Source organism: Peromyscus maniculatus, chromosome 22, assembly GCF_049852395.1.
Source record: "Peromyscus maniculatus bairdii isolate BWxNUB_F1_BW_parent chromosome 22, HU_Pman_BW_mat_3.1, whole genome shotgun sequence".
Classification (NCBI taxonomy): Eukaryota; Metazoa; Chordata; class Mammalia; order Rodentia; family Cricetidae; genus Peromyscus; species Peromyscus maniculatus.
The window spans coordinates 10,728,761-10,751,256 of record NC_134873.1 but is presented as its reverse complement, the minus strand read 5'-3'; positions in this window follow the sequence as shown (position 1 = coordinate 10,751,256).

Below are 22,496 nucleotides of genomic sequence, written 5' to 3'. Positions count from 1 at the left end.
TCAGTAAAAGTTTCTTTTGGGGCTGTATAACTTTTGTAAATGACTCAATTTTCTTTCCTACTTCTTCAATTCTGATCCAAGCATTCAAGGCTGCTATTCAGCATAAAGCCAGGGTGTGGTCATCATACAGATATTGCCTTTCTACTTTAGCATAATCTCCCTCTCCAAAAAGTTGATCTTGGGAGATTTCCATACCTCTAGCCCTACTCCATTGTTCAATGGTCTTAGCCTCATCCCTTCAGCAAGTCCTCCATTATAATCAGGAACCAGCCTCTAAGATGGCTGTAACCAAATCTCTCCAGTCTTGAGGGATAATTCTATTACAAGTTGACCACGAGTTTAACATCTGCTTCATAAAAGATGAGTGGATGTCATAGGAGAGTATTGCTTCTTTGAATCTCTTTAAATGTAACATTTGCACAGGAGTCCAATTAGCTCTTACGTAGCCTTGAGCATTTGGCAGTTCTTGTAAGGTTACTGGATAGATTAAAGTTGGTTGTTTGAAAACCTTAGGCTTTTCTCTGCAATCTTATAATGTAATGCTGAGATTGGTTCACCTTTAAATTCTTCTGTCTGTGTCTGAATATCTCTACGATCTGTTCTACCAAGTTTTTCTAAAATTTTTATCTTGACACTCATAGTGAAAGGGAAAAATCAGCAGCTATCTTGAGAGACGCTTCCCCCTCCCCTCCTCTTCAAAGGTATAAAACTGCTGACCAGCAGTTTTAGAAGTGATCAGAAGTTGAACTTAGGCTGGAACAATAAATCTATGTATCTTGGACTTGACAAAACAAGATATGGGGAGTAATGGACTTAACTGACCAGAAGTTGACCTTAGAGGAGAGTAGGACTGGAACAATGAATCTGAATGTATATATCCTGGGTTCAAGAAAAGCAGGACATAGGGAGTAAAAAAAATTTATGTCTCTAAGATACCCTGAATCCTGTTAGCCATCAGTAACCTCATGCTTATAGTTCAGCCAGTAACTTCAAAGAACTGCCTTACCCTTAGCCCCCTCGTCCAATCCCAAGCTGCATGTAAACTTTTCCTGTATAAACAAACCCTTAACGTGAGTGCTCAGGGCCGTTCTCCTCCATCCACTGTGTCAGATGTTGGATGGCGGACCAAGCTTGCTTGTTTTGTTAATAAAAACCTCTGTGTGTTTGCATCGAATAATGGCTTTGTGGTGGTCTTGCTTGGGTATCTTGCGACCTGGGCACAACAATATTAACCAACTTATTTAATGATAAAACAAAAATGATCAAACAAATAATATTTATAATTGACATTACATAAATCCCATCTACATTAATTATCCTCTCATTTAATTGTTCCATTTTCAGACCATTTAATGTATAGTCAAACAGAGACCAAATGGCTTCTATTGTAAAAATGTTTCCCATTTTTTAATGTGGGAAAAGACTTTCTTTTAACTAATTCCTCCCTTTAAGAAATCCCAATTGACTCACCAAGTCTGCTGTTGAATGTGTGGCAGCAGCCTGAGGTGGAGGTCCAGAGAAAGCCATGACCCACTGGGAGAGGGGAGAAGCCAAAGAGCTAGCAGTCTGAATGGGGTGGGGGGGGGATGGGACACGTGCAAAAGCAGCTATTTCCAAGGTGTTTGGAGCCTGGGCCTGGGGAGTTTGCTACAGAGAGGCTACAACAAAAACTTAGCCAGCTGGTTAGGTTAAGGACTTTGGCCCATGTGGCGTGGAGACTCTGGCTGCATACAGCTTGGGCCTGAGCTGGGGCCTGCGAGGTCACAGGCAAGTGGCTTTTTTGTGAATTTGTACCCGACAAGTTGGACACCAGATGTTGTTTGAATCTTAGATGGTCTTTTAATAAAAAATGCAGAGCCAGATATCAGGGTGAAAGCTGAAAGATCAGAGAAGCAGAACAGCCAGCCACTAGTTCTTACCTCTATGAAACCCTCAGCCTGAAGAGAGTGAGTTCCTGCTTCCTCACGCCTTATATACCTTTCTCTGCCCTGCCATATTACTTCCTGGGATTAAAGGCCTGTGTGCTTCCCAAGCAAAGGCATGAGATCTCAAGTGCTGAGATTAAAGGTGTGGGCCACCAATGCCTGGCTCTGTTTTCTCTCCTATACTGGATCAATCTCATGTAGCCCAGTGTGGTTTTGAACTCCTAGAGATCCACATGGATCTCTGCCTCCCAAGTGATAGGATTAAAGGTGTGTGCCACCACTGCCTGGACTCTATGTTTAATCTAGTGGCTGGCTCTATCCTTTGATCCTCAGGCAAGTTTATTAGGGTACACAATATGTCACCACAGATATGTGAGGAACCCAAGCGGAATTAGGGATTTACTCCCTTGTGTCTCTTTTCGGCTCAGACTGAGTCTCACAGAAGGTCCTAAGCAAGGTGGTCCTGGGAGAAGCCAAGTCCCCAGCAGGGTGTCCAGATGAGCCTGAGATGGGCCTTTTACTCTGTCCATCATAATGGAGACTCCATGGGAAGGGGATTTATGTCATTTGGGTCACCAAGGAAAGTTTCTGGAATATAATCAGTCGATCAATACACATTGACTAAATAAATTATCACCTGTTTAATTTTTAATGATGCTTGTGTGACAAGGGCAGATCTGAGTCAGGAAGTCAGGTGCTGGACTTCCCAGGTTCTTGTTCCTTTTTTACAAAGAATTATACAGAGACACATGGATGACGGTGCGGGGTGGTGGTGGTGGTGGTGGTGAGCAACCCTCTGTATTATTCTGTACGAAACACAAGAGACTAGCAAAAGCAAAGCAAGGATTAATACACTCTTCTGCAGAAAGGGAGCTGGCATAAAGAACAGATGAAATGGCTGGAGGTTTGTTTGTTTGTTTTTTAAACATATATGAGTATTTTGTCAGCAGCATGCATCAGATCCCCTGGAACTGGAGTTACAAATGTGATCCACCATTTGGGTTCTGGGACTTGAACCTGGGTCCCTTGGAGGAACAACCAGTGCTCTTAACCACTCAGCCATCTCTCCAGCTCCTAAGTTTTAAAAGTTCCTGCTCATGAGAAATCCCTGTACTCTTTTTCAAACATGCTGGTATTCAAAGGGATACAGTCTTTACGCTGTTTCAAGCATAGCCCACTTCTCAAATCCCCCATCCTATAGGCTCAGGACTAATGAGTAAGGGGGCTTGAGACAGATGCCCTATGGGTAACTTTCCAACTCAGAGTTTTGAGACTAGCAGGTGCCAGGCACCAGCTGGGGGAGGGAGGGGTTGAGTGCCTCCTCCTTAACTGGGACTGTTTGGTGAGCTCTAAATGCACCTCATGCTGAAGATGGACTGTGCAATTTAGTTCTTACAATACCATATTATTTAATTCTTTAGTCAGCACAAGAACAAAATGGCTTTTGTTCTATGCTTAGATGCTGCTTATATTCTCCACTCTCCCCCCACCCCACTCTGTCTCTCTCTCTCCCTGCCCACCAACCTTCCTCTCCTCATAGCCACCCTTCACTTCTGTCTCTGGATCTTCTGGCAAGGTCTGGAAAAAGTTCAGTTTCTTTGAAGGCAAGAGATATTTTCTGAAAATTATATCATTGTGCACTTACATCTACCACATTGCCAGTGTGAAGGCTGTGTGCTGAGGCAAGGTCTCTCTTGTATCTGCTGCTATGATTTATACTCCATGGGGGCTGGCCTGCCAGTGTTCCTCGACTCTTCCGTCTCTGCCTGCTATCTCCCCATAAGAATTCTGCAGATCCATGCCATGGTGTCCCACTCAAAGTATTGTTCTATGTATGAGAATTTCATACATAGTCATATTTGGTCATACTCACCCCAGTTCCTTCCCTACTCCCCTCAGCCCACCCCACCCCCTATACCCACAACTTCATTTTATTATTTAGTAATAATTAAATTCCATTTAATAACAAAAACCCTCATATTATTTACTTACTTATTTATATTTAATGACCCATCAACTCCAATTTGTGATGTCCATGTACTTGTGGGTGGGTGTGAGGCCAACCACTGGAGTGTGGTTGATCTTCCAGGAGCCACATCCTTAAAGAAAACTGGCTTTCCTCCCAAGAGCCATCAACCGTCAGTAGCTACTCAGGTGGGTTGGGGACCTTATGAACCCCCTCCCACTCCATGCTAGAGGATCAAGCTAGTCTCTAGTTTTTTACGTGGGTCCTGGGAATTGAACTCAGGTTATCAAGCTTGTGAGCTCTGAGCCATCTCCCTAGTCCTATTGTCTTTCTTTTCTCATACAAGGTCTTGCTTTATTGCTTAGTCTGGACTTGAACTCAGACTCAAGTGAACTTCTTGCTTGAACTTCCTGAGTAGCTGGGAGTCTGAGTGCACACCACTCAGCTGCAAATATTTTCTGCTTTGTGCTATTCTTTTATACTTTCTTTATAAATTTGTGTGTGTGTGTGTGTGTGTGTGTGTGTGTGTGTGTGTGTGTGTGTGTGTTTTGAGACAGGGTTTCTCTGTGTAGCTTTGCTCCTTTCCTGGAACTCACTTGGTAGCCCAGGCTGGCCTCGAACTCACAGATATCTGCCTGGCTCTGCCTCTCGAGTGCTGGGATTAAAGGCGTGTGCCACCACCGCCCAGCTCTTTATAAATTTTTATTTATTTATTATTATTACTGTCTGTGTGCACACGTGTGGTTATACATGGGAATATCAGAGGACAACCTCTCCCCTTCTGCCTTTCCACATGGGTCTTGGGATCAAATTCAGGTTCCCAGTCTTGCTTGGTGTGCTGGATATTTTTATGTCAACTTGACACGAGCTAAAGTCATCTGAGGGGAGGGAATCTCAACTGAGAAAATGCATCCATAAGGTCAGGTTGTAGGCAAGCCTATGGGGCATTTTCTTAATTAGTGGTTGAGGGGGAAGGGCCAAGCCCATTGTGGGTGGGACCGCCCTGGGCTGGTGGTCCTGGGTTCTATCAGAAAGCAGGCTGAGCAAGCCCTGGGGAGCAAGCCAATAAGCCTCTGCATCAGCTCTTATCTTCAGGATCCTGCCCTGTTTGGGTTTCTGTCCCGACTTCCTTCCATTATAAACAGTGATGTGGAAGTATAATCCAAACAAACCCTTTCCTCCCCAAGTTGCTTTTGATCATGGCGTTTCATCATAGCAATAGTAACCCTAACTAAGACACTCAGCAAGCATTTTACCCACAGAATTATATGACTCATAGGCTCCTCCTTATCACGTTATATAATTAATATGTATCTTCAGATAATTAATATTAATGTTCTGGTCTTTGTGTCCAGGTCTTTCTTCGTGTCTGAAAGCATACTGTCACTGTTTTTGCAAAGCTTGCTCATTTGTTTGCTTGTTTATTTGGATGTGTGGGTCATGGTAAACAGACATCTAGATAACTAACTCATTAATTTTAATAGCGTATAATACCCCATGAGATGAACATGCTCTGATCACGAGGCTTTTTCCACCTTTGAAGGCATGCAGGGTGTTTCCAGCTCATTTTTGTTTCCTGTGTAATCAATTCTTCTGTCAACATATTTATATAGGGTGAAGTCTCAGATGTGGGGTTTCTTTTTTTATTTTAATGTATTCATTTATTTTATGTGTATGGGTTTTTTGCCTGCATGTATGTCATGTCCATGTGCATGCCTAGTGCCCCCAGAGGCATCAGTTCCCATGAGATTGGAGTTGCAGACAGTTGTGAGCTGCCATGTGTGCTGGGAATGGAACCCTGGTCCCCTGGAAGAGCAGCTCCTAAGTGGTGTGCCATCTCTCCAGCCCAGATGGAGAATTTCAAATAGGTATTGTTCCCTTTCCCCATGTGCAATAACAAGCCACATTCCCACTGGGAATAGATGTGCCCTTTTCAGTATATTTGTAAGTACTGGGTGGTTTTTTTTTTTTCTGTTATTGCTCTTTCCCTCCCCTCTTTTCCCTCCCCCTTCTCTTCCTTCCCTTCCCTTCCCTCTCGTTTTCTCTCCCCTTTCCCTTCCCTTCTCTTCTTCTCCTCCTCTCCTCCCCACCTTCTTTTAAATGAAGCACTGTGGATCTGTTAAATGAGAAACAAGATGCCATTGCTACTTCCCTTTCCAATTCCCTACCCAGTGTGAGGTCCAGTTTCTTCCCATTTGTTCGTTTGTTTGGTGATTTAAGCCCCTCTTCTCTGGGATCACTCACTTCACACATTATTTGTGTGTTTAATGTATTGGGATTGTTTGTGTTTTGTTTTCATCTTTGGTTTTGTGAGATAGGTTCTTACTATATAACCCAGGCTGGCATTGAACTTGTGACCCTCCATTCTCAGCCTCGGGAGTGCTAGGGTGACAGGTGTGTACCACTGAACCTGGCTGTCTGGCTCCTTCACCAGAGAGCAATGCTTTCAAGGTCCCTCAATGTGGTGGCATGTATCTGTGCTCCATTAATTTTATGGTCTCATAGTAGTCCATTGTATAATTTATGGTATTTTGTTTATCTGTTGTTCCCACTGCTTGGTTATGGTGAATGATATTCCTAGGAATATCATGTACAACTCTTCATATAAACATCAGTGTTTTGGTTCCTGTGGGTATATGACTAGGAATAGAATTACTGAATGCCATGGTAAGGATGTGGAGGTCAGTGGACAACTTTTGGGTGTTAGGTCTCTTCTACCACGTAAGTCAGGGATCAAACTCAGGTCATTAGGCTTGGCAGCAAGTGACTTACACTGCTGAGTCATCTTGCTGGCTCTTGGTTAATTCTGTTTTAATGTATTGAGGAAGAACCAAGTCCTCCCACCCCTCCCTGTGTAGAAGCTGCACTATTTTACACATCCATGCTACCAGCAGCTTTTTCTCCTCCTCCTCCTCCTCCTCCTCCTCCTCCTTCTCCTCCTCCTCCTCTTCTCCTCTTCCTTCTCCTTTTCCTCCCCCTCCTCTTTTTGAGACAGGATCTCCTTATATAGCCTTTGCTAGCCTAGAACTTACAGAGCTCTGCTTGTGTCTCTCTTCAAAGTGCTGGCACTGAAGGCACACTCTATTACACTCATCCCTCAGCAGTTTTCAAAGTTCCTCAGATGAATTTAATGTCGAGCCAAGATTAAACATTTCTGTCTTAATAGTAAGTTTTGGTGTGTGTGTGCCGGTGGGGGGTGGAGGGGGCCATGCATTGCTAGGGGTCAAACCTGACTTTGTGTCTGGCAGGCAAGAGCTCTTCTGATGAGCTACACTGATGGGGGAATGTCGTTTTGCATGCTGCGAATATGTGTTGCTATGATTGGTTGATAAATAAAGCCATTTGGCCTATGGCAAGGCAGCATAGAGGCAGGCAAAAAATTCAAAGAGAGAGACAGGAAGAAGGCAGGGGGAGACACCAGTGAGCTGCCCAAGGAGCAACATGTAATGGGACGAAGGTAAAGCCACAGATCATGTGATGATACATAATAGTTATTATGTATTTATAGTAAATTATACATAGTTTATTATTTATAACAATAATTTATATACTAAATTATAAATAATTATATTATAATAATATAATTATTAATAGTAATTAATAGTTATAGGCTAATTTAAGATATAAGAGCTAGCTAGCAAAAGGCTTGAGCCATGGCCATGCACTTATAATTAATATAAGCCTCTGTGTGTTTGCTTGGGGGACACGAGTGGGAGAGACACAGGAAAACTTTCAGCTACAAATGGCTCCAAAGCATGGGGCAAGAGTTTCCACCTAAAACCTGAGAACGCTTTAAAAAGAAAAGAAAAAAAAAGATTCTAAAACGGAGCTAAAAACAGCTTCTTGGTTGTCTCGCTCAAGCCAGCTGCAGCATGCAGGCTTGAGCTACTCTTGATCTGCAGCATGGCAGATTCCCTCTGCAGTACACAGAGATGTCTCCAAGCCACACATTTATGCTACATGGTGGATTTAGCCTTTGCTGGTACTGGCAAAAAAAAAAAAAAAGAAGTTTCTGGGCTACACACTGCTTTGATAGAAGCATAGGCCCACTGCCTCCCAGTCAGTACACAGCATGTCTCCCAAAGCTGGCAGTGAATCATCTCCACCATGTTGAAAAGCTGAGATGGACAGAGTCAGCAGCCAAGGTTACTGCTTCAGTACTAACCACTGCAGTTTAAAGCAATAGATTCACAATAAGGCAGATTCAGATGGAATAAGACTTTAAATGGTTTATAGTATGTGTAAAAAGGTATGTAGGCTTGGAAGAGAGAAGAAAATGAATATAGACAGTTATATAAAGAAATAGTTTTAGAAAGATAAAGTCTTTAAAGAGACAGTAAAGGTAATACAAAAAATAAGCCATGTAAAGATGGATATTACACAGAGAGTCTGGACTATATTGTCTTTAGGATTTTTAACTGCAGAGAGACATTTGATTGTAAAAGCTGCTGAGTTAAATTGATATATTTTAAAGATATTTTGATTTCAAAATTTATGTCTAAGGATATGTTGCTTTGGAAAAGAGGTTCTGCTTTTGTTTCCACAGAAGATGAGAACCTGTGGATTGTTTCCAGGCTCATATGGTTTGATCAAGGACCCCACCCCCACCCCCAGAGTTCTCCAGATCATCCAACATCCAGAACAGCTTCAAAGCAACTAGCTCAGAGAATAAAGCACCATAGACTATTCCAGTCAGGACTTGACCATAATTCTTAATTTTCTCAGGATCTTCATAAGATTACCAGTCCCCATAACCAGCAGGAAGTAGTATAGAAGCTATGCCCAAATTTCCAAAATGTTTATAAATGTTTATTTTTATTTAAAAAGTGTTGATTTTAAAGGTAATAGCTTTCTAAAGAAGAAAAGGGGATAGTATAGATATGATAAGATAAAAGGGAGATTACTGAATCTACTTTTAAAGAGCAACTTGTTTGAAATGTTTTACATCGCTATGGATTTTAGTTTATTGATACAAATTTAAAGTTAATTTTGTTATACTGTATGTACATTTCTACTCTTGTTTAAGTATTAGGTTTATGTAACTCATTTAAATCATAATGGATAATTAAGAAATACAGATTAATAATTCATCTTCTATGATAGTCAAACTTATAGTCAGGTTAAGTTTTCTAAGTATACATAGATATAATTCAATTAAATAGGTAATCTTCAAACACTTTAAAGACCTACAGAATATGGCATTTAAAATGTTTTAAAAACTTAGACTTTTTGGACAGTGAGACATGTCTGCTCCTGGCAGCACCAATTTACTTTAAAGAGAAAGATGGGCATTGAAGACACTCTATATGGAGTTTATCTTCTTCTTGGCAAAAATAGCCATGTGGGTAAGAAACTGTTCTTGCCTGGACTGCTTGACAAAAATGTTTTATCGACTGGACATGCAGGACCATAGGAAGGTGACCACTCAACTTTGGAAGATGAAATGGTCCTTCAGGTTCCTGCTTTGCAGAGGAGACTGCCAGATATTCTACAGGACACATGGAGAAGTGATGAAAAAACTCAAGACCTTAGGCTGAATATGGATATCCCAACATTGCAGATGAACTTTAGGTGACTGTCCAGGCAGCCAGCTGTCTCGTCATTCTAGATTTTTGGAAATTGCTTACAATGCATTTCCTGTTTACTTAGGTAATATATCCTTTGATGTAGGTGAAGACTAGATAGTTATAAGTTTCCTTGGTTATGATAAGAGATAAGGTAGATATGAAACCTTAGACTCACAAATATAGGATAGATAGAATATTTTCTTTAATTTTACAAAATACAAATAGACTAGATATTGTAACTGTAATTCTTGTTTGATAACTGTTTTGTTATATGTAATTTTAAGAAGTTAAAGTTAAAAACCTTCCTTTTGTTTAGACAGAAAAGGGGAAGTGATGAGGGAATGTCTTTCTGTACACTGCAAATATGTGTTGCTCTGGTTGGTTGATAAATAAAGCCATTTGTCCTATGGCAAGGCAGCTTAGAGGCAGGCAGGAAATTCAAAGAGAAAGACAGGAAGAAGGCTGGCAGGGGGGAGGATATCAACGAGCCACCCAAGGAGCAACATGTAATGGGACACAGGTAAAGCCACGGAACATGTGGCGATACATAGATTAATAGTTTTGGGCTAATAATTTAAGATACAAGAGCTAGCTAGCAAAAGGCTTGAGCCATGGCCATGCACTTATAATTAATATAAGCCTCTGTGTGTTTGCTTGGGGGACTCAGTGGGAGAGACACAGGAAAACTTTCAGCTACACTACACCCCTAGCCCTCTCCTAGAAAATCTTTAATGACCTTCCCTAACCACGGACACCACATTGGGTGGGCTTTCCACTCTTGCTTGAGTCAATGTATCTTTTCTTTTCCACATATGTTGCCTGTGGGGCTGGAAATGTAGCTCAGCTGACAGTGTGCTTGCCTAGCATGCTCCAAACCCTGGGTTGGATCCTCAGCACTCTGGCAGCAGGGTCAGGAGTTCTCTGTCTGGCAAGCTGGAGGCCCCACTGTGGCCATGCCTTCCCAGGATTTGCTCAGTAGCCACACCAAGAAACATACAGTTCCTGGTGCTAAGGTGAGTCTTGGAATTGTTGAGATTTATTTTCTCTCTACTTTTGGTTCTGGTAGACTTTTCTGCAGTGAAATTTGACTCCATTTCTGTGGGTCTCTTCTCTGTCCCAGAAGGGAAAGATTCCAGTTTGAAACCCAGAAGGACTGGCTGAAGGGGTTCAAGTTCATCTCCTTGTTTGCCAATGAGCATTCAATTATCATACCCGTCTGAATATCCTGACCTCATTTGTACTTGAACTTGGACTTCCACCAGCTCTCCTTTGGCAACATTGAGGACAAAGCCCATGGTTGGCATCCTGACCCTGTTTCAGAGATAGAAGCCATCTTTAAAATGATTGACTCATGATAATTGTGAATATTTATGAGATACAATGTGATGTTTCAATATAAGTGTACATTGCAAAATGATGGGGCAATTAGCAAATCCATCACCTCAAACATCCATCATCTCTTTGTGGTGAGAACATTTAAAATCTCTTCTAACTATTTGCAATGTATGATGGATTACTCTTATATACAGTCACCGTACTTCAGCATTGTGTACGGGACACATTCTTTCCTCCCTTCTCTTCCCTGCTTCCCCAACTCTTGCTGGGTGGTCCAGGCTGGCCTTGAACTTGAGAGTCTGCAGCATCAGGCTGTCTAGTGCTGGGATTGCCATTGTGTATCACCACACCCAGCGTACTCCTCCATCTAACAAGGTTGTAGCGCCTGCTCACTAATTTGTCCCGTCTTTCCCTCGCAGCTCAAGAGGCAGCCATTATTTTACTCCACTTCCATGATATTGGCTGTTTTAGAGTCCGCACAGGTGAGAACAGACAGTGCTTGTCTTTCTGTGCCTCACTACAGGCCATTAGGTAAAATAACAACACAATGTCACCCAGGCTTGCCACGGGATTGTGTTCTTTTTTATAGCTAAACAGAATTCAATTGAGTATACAGTCCACATTTTCTTTTTTGTAAACTCATGCTTTATTTTATGTGTAATAGTGCAGTTTACATATTGAATAGCTCTACAGTAGAATGGTTCAATATAGCTTTAAAAAGGACGGAATGTGACAGGATATGTTCAGTGACTAGTCAGGACTAGCTCTGATTGCACTGATGGTCAACGGAATTAGAGGCAAGCCCAAGTTTCACAATCACTGACACATGCTGGATTCGTTTGGAATGCAGAAATGTTTCTTGTTACTTCAATACACTGAAAATTGAACTCACGTATTTACTATGGGAAACTAGGAAAAAATACCATTTTTCATGACTCAAGTGTTCCCCCTCCCCAATTCTTTTAAAAAAAGATTATTTATTTATTTGTGTGTGTGTGTGTGTGTGTGTGTGTGTGTGTGTATGTGTGTGTGCGTGTACACCATGACACACACGTATAGGTCAGAGGACAGTTTTCGAGACTCAGTTCTATCGTTCTACCTTGTGGGTTCCGGGGATTGAACTCAGGTCACCAGGCTTGGCAGCAAGTGCCTTTACCCACTTAGCCATCTTGCCAGCCCCTATACCACATTTTCTTTATCCGTTAATGGAAATGCAGGGTCATTCTCTATCCTGTGCCATCTTGGTTGACCAGGTGTCCTTCCACTTGAAGACACAGATGTACTGTCATTCAGTGTCACAGAAAACTAACCCTTTTCATTTGTTACCTAATTGAAAAGTCATTGCAGTGGGATCATGTTGTAATTTATATTCATATTTCGTGTGTGGGATGCAGGGGTTGGACCCCAGAGCCCCACAAATAGCAGGAAAACTCTCTTCCGGTGAACTTCACTCCCAGCCTCTGAGGGGCAGGGTTTTTTAGAGAGAATACCAATGTCTCAATTGATTTCGTCTGGGGGTTTCTTTTGGGAGCCTAGAGAGAGAAGATAAATCTTTTGTAGTGTTTCCATGGTTCCCTATGGGCTCTGCCTCAGATACTTGCTTCTGTGGTTCAGTGACCTGTGACACTATATAAAAACCTTTGGTTTCTTTGGGGATGTCGGTGGATGAGAAAGAAAAAAGAAAGAAAAAGCTCCCCAAGCAGCAACTGGCTCCTTGCTATGACTCAGCTGTGAAACGCCCCCTTCAGGCTTCTGTGTTGAGAGCTTGGGCCCCAGCTTAGTGGGGCTATTTGGGGAGGTTTTGGAAAACTGAGGGAGATGGAGTCGGTAAGAGTGTAAGGCATAGATTACTGCTTAGGACACAAAACCTGTAGCAGCCATCTCCTCTCACAGATATCACAGGCACCCCAATGAGACATGGAATCCCTAGCTGACAGACTTCCAGCTGCCAGGATCTTGCATCTGGGAAAGAGAATTTATATCCACGGTGGTCCCAGGTAGTCCCACAACCTTCTCCTGCCCACTTCTCTGCCTCCTGTCTAGGAATCAGAGAGCCTGGCTAAATACATCAGTGAACACACCCTGCCCATCTACACACACACACACACACACACACACACACACACACACACACACAGAGAGAGAGAGAGAGAGAGAGAGAGAGAGAGAGAGAGAGAGAGAGAGAGAGAGAGAGAGAAGTGGAAGGAACTCCATTTCTGTAATGTGTTCCCTGATATCTCTCTGCAGAGTCCCTGGCATGCTGTCTCTGGTGGGACCTCAGCTCTCCTCAGAGCCTCTGCCATGCGTCTGTCTATCTGCCCATGACATTTATAACTCTTCTAATAAACTCTGCCATCCCAGCAATCTGTTACCATGTCCCTCTTGAACTCACATCCCAGTCCTTTTATGGCCTGGCTGGCTGGAGGAAGCAGGACTTGGGATGTGCATGCCTTTGAAGGTTCCGGTAGTTAGAGCTTCTTTCTCCTCTCTGCTTCCTGCCACCGTGATGCTCTGCCTAAGCATGTTGGGTGCTGAGTGAACCGTGGGTGAAGCCCTCTAAAACTGTGAGCCTGGATGAACACCTCCTGCCTTAGGTTGTCCTTGCCAGCGAAGCCAACTAATAAACTCCCTTCTGGGATTTTGTCATCAGAACTTTATTCGGGAATGAATGAAGGAGCTCTCACAGCAATTTCACCATCACTTGTTTATTTCTTTATATTCTTATTGGAGAATTGCAAGAAAATGAGAGAGAGAGAGACAGAGACAGAGAGACAGAGACAGAGAGACAGAGACAGAGAGAGACAACAGTTCCAACATCCTCTTCAAAGGCTACCCTCAATAACTAAATTTCCTCCCACAAGGTACCACCTCCTAAATGTTCCTTCATTACCCCTTAGCGTTATAGGCTGATGACGCAGCGGCTAGCACACATATGCCTTTGAGGGGTAGTTAAAACCTGAATCCGGAGTGACATGAGGGCTCAGGAGGTAGAGGTGCTCGCTGCTGAACCTGAAGTTTGATCCTTGGGACCCTCACAGTGAAAGAAGAAAACCGGCTACTGCAAATCGTCCTCCGATCTACGCATGTGTATACCCCCCACCTCCTGCCCCACATACACACCCCCACACACACACCCCTACACACACACCAAGTAAATGTCACAATAATAAAAAAAGATCCAAACCCTAATAACATTTCCCTGACTGAGTAGACAGCCCCTTCGTGGATTATTTATCATATAAATGTCATACCATCTGAAAGAGTTTGAGGCTGCAACTAGAGACACCAGCTATTAATAAAATACAGGCTCCTGCTAAGGAATTCGAGGAGAGACTTGCAAAAGGTGCCCTGCCGTGGAAAGAGTGTAAGAGCCGGAGCTAGCAGATATCTGAGGGAAAACAGCATTTGGGAGCCACAGAGCACCATTGCACACATGAGTGCAGAGCGGCTGTGAGTGCACAAACAAGACCTGGCTCACAGACCAGCCAGCCACAACCCCAGCGCAGGTGGGGGAGGGGCTCACAAAGCCCCACCCCCATCTGGGGAGCTATGGGCAGTTGAGGGCTGCTTGTCAGGTTGAGAGTCAGTTTTCTTTGGTGTTGCTTCCGAGTGAAAGGCTATCCATGCTCCAGAAGATGTTCCTACACCCTTGTACACACAGGCGTCACTGGGTGTACTTGATGGGATTAAAAACAAACAGAAAAATGGCACATGAAGTTGGGAGTGGAAAGTGGTGGAGGGGCGTGGGAAAGGAGCAGGAGGGGGAAAACGGGGTGGGTTTCATCAGAACAGATTCTATGAAATTTTCTGACAATATAAAGGTAAATTTACACTACAAAAAAAAGGTGTCATGTTGGAATTGTTTCCTTTCTTTCAAAATTAGGGTTTCTGTGTCCTCCTGCCTCAGCAGGTAAGAGAGAGCATTCGTTCTCCAGGTCTGTTTGCAAGGTGCCCACCCAGCTGCGTCTCCTGGTAGTATACAAAGATGCAAGATCCGTGAGTTAGACTTGCAGAAATAGGTCAGGTAAACTAAGAACGTAGGAACCGTGACGGGACTGGTGTGATGGTTCAGTGGGGAAAGGCACCTGACCCCATGGCTGACGACCTGAGTTCAACACCCAGGACCCACACAGTGGGAGTGAAGAACAGATTCCTGCCAGCTGTTCTCTGTGGCATGTGTGCACACACAGACACAAATAAAAATGTAAAAACAAAACAAAACCCCAAACCCAAAACACAGCAACAACAAAACCCACAGGTATTCAGAAAATTCTGCTTCCAAGATGATGATCATGTCCCAAACATGCTGCCTGCTAACCTGCTGACAGCCTCCCAAGGCAGGTGTGACTAACCCTGCTTTACTGCGATGAAGCAAGCTGTGGGGGTGGGGGGAGCGAGCTTGCTCAACAGCTGGTGTCTGGGGAGCGGCAGAGGGAAAGGGGCTGAGTTGAAGTTTTGTGTTTTCTGTTCTCTGTGGATTAGCATCAGTATCCATTCTTCTTGGGAGGGAATAAATAGTGGTGGTGGATTCTAATTAGTGGGTGCCTACTGTGCTTGGGGCGGTTTACGTCTATTATCTCTCAACCCCCAACCCTGCTTACCAGTCTTTGTCATTCGCTTTTATTAATGAGGTAAGTAGGGGAGGCTCAGTCTGGCACTGTAAGATTTACTCAGCTTGTCAAAGCAAAAAAGCAATTAAAAACAAAATTTCTCTCTGTTCTTGACCATTTTCCACCATGATGGACTGTCGCTGGTAACTGTAAGCCAAAATAAACTCCTTAATTTTATTTTTACCTAGCTCACCCATAAAACAACATTCGCAGGATTTTCAATTCCATGTACTCGATTCTGAATTAAAAACAAACAAAACAAAGATATGGTAGTGGGCTGCTGGGGGAGGGGAGCTTGGTGGTAGAGGGTGCCAAGAGAATAGAATCTTCTGGTCAAGAGATTGGTTGTAGCTGGACCAGATCTGGCTAAGAGACCACCCCTAAGAAGTCTGGCTCACGTTAAGGCACACTAAAGACTCAATGAGGTAATTAATTTCTTATGTTAAAGGCCTCATCCAGGGGCTCATCAAACAATCCCACTCACTTATTGTAACAATAATTAATTATTGTTAGAGACCTCAGAATGTCAGAATATGCTGGCTGAGTCTGAATTTAAAAAAAAAATATAATAAAGGCAGAGGAATAGTAAGATTTTTTCCCCCCATCAATTGTAAGTTAGCTTTCTAAGGGACAACATTCTGTAGAGCTCTTGCATCTTGTGACCTGCCTTTCCCCCCACCCCTTAGACATTTCTGAACACTGTCATAGCTTTCACACTGATTAACCAACCACATCAGACCGTGACCTAGAGCTCTCACCAACTAGATGGGACACAGTCGCCATCTGTGTTAAGAATCAAAGGTAAAGGCCATCTTGGCCGTGTGTGCCTGGTTTGGGTTCTAGCACATCCTTTTTGCAAAAAAGAAATGATCTTGCTTGGTTACATTTGCTCTGATCTTGTGTTTCTCTGTGTGATACGGATTGTCCAACAAGGGTAAGTTGGAGAGTGTGACCAGAATGTCTTATGCACCAGAAGAAATTAAAAATAAATGAATTAATTTAAAAAAAAAAAAGCCTGCTCCCTGTGGTGAGATTGCATTCCCAGTTAACCAATTCACCAACCAATCCATCAGTCAAACAATGAAATAACACGTGGGTACTGGGAAGTCTTTGAGTTGGAGAGACCCTTTCTCAGGGAGCTAGCGTCTCAGAAAACTTGACAGCTGCCAAAGCAACGCTGAGAAAGGAGCTTTTGGATCCGTGTCTCACAAATTCTAGGGATAAGAGTCACTGCACACAGGAGATGAGTTTTAGAGAGAAGTTTATTACAGATTCATAGTGAGAGTGTGTGGGGAGGGGGGCCAGAGTGTGGGTCTCCTGTGTAGTGGGAAGAGTCTCAGGAAATAGGGCATTATTGAATCACTGGCCTGGGAGCTTTTTAAGGGACTTATGGTAGAAACAGGGGTGAGGTATGGGGCAGATGATGAGCTAGTTAGCCCAGATGGCCCAAATACCAGGTGTGTAGGTACCTCGTCTTCGTGTTAATCACATATAGCCTCCAGGCAGAGTGCTCACCGAGGAGACTAAACAGGAATCAGAAGGACATGCCTGCAACTGCTGCTTTGGGGTCTCTGCGCACTCAGACCAGCTTCTGTCTCACGGCCTCATCATAATCGATTGATTCCCTTTGTTCCTGTCTCTTGATTCCAAGGTAAGGAATGAATTAGATGTGGCTTGGGAGCAATAAAAGTCCACTACCCAGAAAAAAAGATGCAATTTCTGTTTGGACAATTGGACTTTGCAAACTTTAAAAACTATTTTGTAGTGTGCATTAGTGTAATGACACAAATAGTTGTGAAAATGTCCAGACAGTGCCTTCCTTACCAGGATTACACACTGAACTCTAGAGAGTTCTCAGGGGGAATAAAGTTCTGTGGTTTTGTTTCTTTTCTTTTTTGGCCTGGAATTTACTTCAGATGTGTTGAATTAGAATGTCTGGGCTCAGGAAATGTTAATCCTGAGATTCACAAGAGAAATCAGTTCCACAATTTTGAGTCAAATTTGAAACATGTGTTAATTAAACACTGGCCAGGAAGATGGACTCTGGCCAGATATATCCCTGAGTTCCATGGAATGGCCAAAGTCTTGTTTGCAGAAGCTTAAAAGGCAAAACCCATAATTCTATTGCATTTCCCATCAGGTCCAATCAAGGGCAAGCATACATCCTGACATATTTCCTGCCTACATACCTCCCACCACATGTGATCAAGCACATCCAGTGCAGATGAGTCAAACAAACTTGTTTTGGGGAGTGAAAACATACGGCTTGTTTCTACAGCTCCCGGCATTCTAGGAGGCTATCTTGTCCTTGGGACAGTGGGGCTTACCGGTTAACTGTGGCTTTTACAGAATGTGACTGGTATTATTTGCCAGGCCCAAGAGCAACCTCAGTGCTGAATTCTTTGTCTAGCATGGTCAGGGAATATTATGATGTCTAGCATATTATGGAAGACACTGAAACAAAGATTCTCTCTAGGTTAACTCCAGAGAGAGTGTGGAGAGTCTGAAGAGAAAATTTCAGGCCACCTGGAAGAGCTAGGGGGCCCACTCCAAGGCATCTGGGGAAGGAGAGGAGGGGGAAATGTCTTCACTGTGGGGAAGGGAGCAGTCTAGAGGACTGTGGGGGAGGTGTAGGGGAGTGGCACCTTAAGGTGTCTTCGTGGGACAGGTCAAGGGTGTGCCTTCGACCTTTGATGACTGCTGTCTCCAAGTTCCTTGGCACCTGTCATTCTATTCCAATCTGGGGTTCGCTGTACAAATTCAGACTAGCTGTTTACATCTCCCTGTTGCAGCAGGAACCCATGAATCAACTCAGAGGTTAAGGGACGGGAGTGTGGGAGGTATGGGAATTTGGGGTTGAGGTGCTGCCATGGGAGATAGATAGAGCTATGGCTCTGGGATTTGGCATTTCTTCAGGCCAGGGATCCCAGGGAGCCTGCTACAGACTCCAAGACATTAGTCCCTAGCTCAACTCTAACAAATACTTACATGGCTAAATATTTGTTGGGAATTGTGGAGGCTGAGATTCCATGTCTGTTCCCTTCAGGCATTATGAACAAAGGGAAGGGACCATGGAGCCCAGCACTTCAATCTCATGATGCTGAAGGCAGACAAGCATTCTGACCAGCAGACAGGTAAGAAAGGAGACCAAAGACAAACAAGAAGACAGCCCAATTCCAGCAGCTGATTGGCCTAGACTGCCTAAGGCTGGTCTGGACATGTCTCAGCTTGCATGATCCTATAGGTCTATCAAGCCCCTCTTTGTTTATGATGACTAATCTGCCTTATACCACCAAAATTTACTTAAAAGATCCAAGTCCTGGGGGCTTGGAGTTTGGTTTTTGATTTCCCTCTCCACTTTGGTTTCTGATTTCCCTCTCCTTTTCCTCTCTACTTTGTTGCCTGTGAACTTCTACTCAAGGCTTGGCTGAGTGTCGAGACCTTGCTTTTCCTGCCTGCTTATTCTTTAAATTGACTGAGAAAAAGAATTCATTCTTGCAACCCTACATGATCTCATCATAAAGGCATCAATGCCCTGATAGCTGTCAGGCAAGAGATGTTCCACAGGGAGCTGCCTCCCAGATTTGGAATGCCAAACTCTTTCCTAATGTCTAGAGTGTGGTTCTGTACCACCCTGATGTTGGCCTCAGGTCCTTCCTTCTCCAGCTCTGAAGTCCTGACTCATAGCAGTTCACAGTGGTTTGGATGTGACAACTCTGTTCCTGACTTGGGTGTGAATCCTGGAAGATGGATCCTAATGTCCCTTTTAGGAGGAAGCCACACACTGGAAGAAGTCCAGACACAGCCGGGCCTCCCTGTGGCACTCGCCAGCTTGTGTCCTTAAGTAGGGATGACAGTCTTTTGAAGACCTGAAAATCATTGATCTTTTTTATAGTGTGTGTGTGTGTGTGTGTGTGTGTGTGTGTGTGTGTGTGTAGTGTCCTTAGAGACCAGAAGAGGGCACTGGATACTTTGGTGCTGGAATTAACAGGCAATTGTGTGCAGCCTAACATGGATGATGATGCTAGGAACTGAACTCAGGTCCTCTGGAAGAACAGCAAGCGCTGTTAACAGCTGAGCTATCTTTCCAGCCCCATCTTTTGATGAATCTGTATCTTCTCTGAAGTCAGAGACAGTGTTATGATCTGAATCTGAAATGTCCCCCACAGGCTCATGTTGGAATGCTCAGGTGCCTTTAGGAGATGGAGGTTGGCTTTCAGAAATAGGTTATTGGGCATAGACTTGTTGTTTTAAATAGAATAGAACTTAATAATAAATTTAAATACAATCCTTTATTCTTTGACAATTTCATACGTGTAAACAATGTGAAAGTTCTCAAATGGAGACTCAAGGGGACACTGAGATGGATTGCTGGGTGCCTGGAGTTTATTAATGCTACAGAAAGACAGACAGATAAACAGACAGACAACATCATGGCAGGGGCGCTGAGGCAAGTTCAGGACCCCGCACCAAAGACAAACAGTATGCTGGGGGTTCTGAAGAGAAGAACCAGGACCCACGTGGCAGAAGTGGGGTCCATTCTTGGACCTTTCTGAAGATGGGGTGATTTCACAGCACAAGCCTGCAGTCAGGCTCTGATTCCCCACAGGAGTCAGGGACTGGGGTGGGGAGAAGGATGTGTGGCTACCTTTGATATAAACTGGCTCTTCAGGGTGAGAGGTCTTGGTACCTGGAGCGAGTTAGCTGGAGACCCTGTCTCAATAGGGCCCCTGTTGGTATCTCTGGGAAGGGAAAGGCTACCGCAGGCTTTATAGCTTGAGATTTTTTTAAAAGATCTATGTATTTATTATGTATACAGTGTTCTGCCTACATGTACACCTTCATGTCAGAAAAGGGCACACAGATGGCTATGAGCCACCATGTCGTTGCTGGGAACTGAACTCAGGACCTCTGGAAGAGCAGTCAGTGTTCTTAACCTCTGAGCCATCTCTCCAGCCCCTAAGACTACATTCTTATACCGTGTATGCAAGTGTTACAACTCTGAGGGGAAAGGTATCCTGGCAGTCGGAAGCCAAAGACTACCACAAAGTCACACCACACAACAAACCTCACCTAAGAGATTTCTTGAGAAGAACATGGTGGGGGTGGTCATGTCTGCACCAGAGTGAAGCAGCAAGGACTTAGTGGGAGGTAGGCTACATAGGGATTTGGGGTGTGGAGTTTTCCAGGGTGGGGATTAGTGGAGTGAGCTCAGGGATTAGTGGGATTTCAAGCTCTGGAACTGAGCTCAGGATATTTGATATATGACCCCTGAGAAAGAGTTGTTTGATCCTCCCAGAGAGGTCATGACCCACAGGTTGAGAACCACTGTCTTAGAGACACATGAATGAGTGGTTCTCAGGCTGGGCCCCATTTTCCCGCAGTGAGCCATGAGGTAGGTCTCTGTTGAGATGACTCCCCTCTGCTTTTGTAGCTCAAAGGCACACAGGCAGCACATAAGTGTTGGCCACAGATGTCTGCTAATAAATCCATAAAGCCAGCCGTAGAAGAGGTGAGGTGGGCCGCAGTGTAGAACTCTGGTGTGATGCCTGTTCTCGGTGGTAATTTGATGATGGGGTTGAAAGATGTCTAGGGCTGATGAAGCCCACCCCTGGGTATGTCTATGGAGTTACAGGCAGTTGTGACTCACTTGCTGGGAGTGCTGGCTGGGAACTGAATCCTGATCCTGCAAGAGCAGTGTGAGTTCTTGTCCACAAAGTCACCTCTTCGGCCTCTGTTGTTTGTGTTTGGAACGTGGTTTCATGTAGCTAGGCTGGCCTCAAGCTCACTCTGTAGCTGAGGATGACTTTGAACTCTTCATCCTGTCTGCTCCACCTCTCTAGAGCTGGGCTGACAGTGTGTATCACCGTGCTAAGCTCGAAGTACAGTTTTTACTGAATTTGTGTCACTTCAACATCATGTGAAACACTGTAAGTCTTTAAGTATCCGTCGTGAATTCAAAGAGCGGTAAACTGAAACACTGTCTTTAAGTATCCGTCGTGAATTCAAAGAGCGGTAAACTGAAACACTGTAAGTCTTTAAGTATCCGTCTGTATGTATTTTGAACTGATCTGTTTTTGTTTGTTTGTTTTTTATTTTTCCAGGGTTTCTCTGTGTAGCCCTGGCTGTCCTGGAACTCACTCTGTAGACCAGGCTAGCCTCAAACTCACAGAGATCTGCCTGCTCCGCCTCCTGTGTGCTGGGATTAAAGGCGTGCGCCACCACACCCTGAATGGATGTGTTATGTGTGAGTGTATGTATGTGTGTATGCTGGGTGCCGGTGCAGGTGTGTGCATGCCATGACGTGTGTACGGAACCCGGAGGACAAACTTCAGAGGTCAGTTGTCATCTCTCTGCCCCGACTGAGACAGGGTCTCTTCATCATTTCATAAGCTGTGAGCTGGGCTAGCTGCTTCAGCTGCTTCTGGAGACTCTCCTGCCTCCACCTCCTGTCTTGGTGTTCGAGCACGGGGATTAAAGAAGCTTGTGCTGCTGGGTTCAGCTTTTATGTGGGTTTGGGGATTTGAACTCAGGTCTTGAGGCTTGTGCAGTGAGTGCTTTTCACTGACTCATCTCTGCAGCCCTAGATATTTTTAAATAAGCATATGGATGTGTATGTATGCATGTGTGTATGTATGTATACAGTGTGGGCATATATGTGTGTGTATATGTGAATATGTATGTGAAACTGCAAATATGCACATCTCTGAGAGAAATAACATCCCAGGTGTAGACATAGCACTTGTGGAGCAAGAGGTGGGCAAGGAATGGCTATTCCAAGACCTAAAGCTAGCCCAAGATAAAGTAATTAGCCCTGGACCTACGACATTCCAACCTCCCCCCATTACTGCCATTTTAATGGGTCAGTCCCTGTCTGCAGACACAGCTTCTTTCCAGGGGTTCTCTGCACACTCAGTTGGTCTGAGCCTTGTGCAGGCAGCTCAGCTTGTCTGTTTCTCGGTAGGCCTCCCTGAGATATAAGCTTTGGGGGGTGGGAGGGACCACAGTGAGTCTAGTCAGTTTCGCAGACACTTCCTAAGCTTAAGTAGCATCCATGCAGGACAGAATGTTTTATCCTAGAGAAAATGGCCGT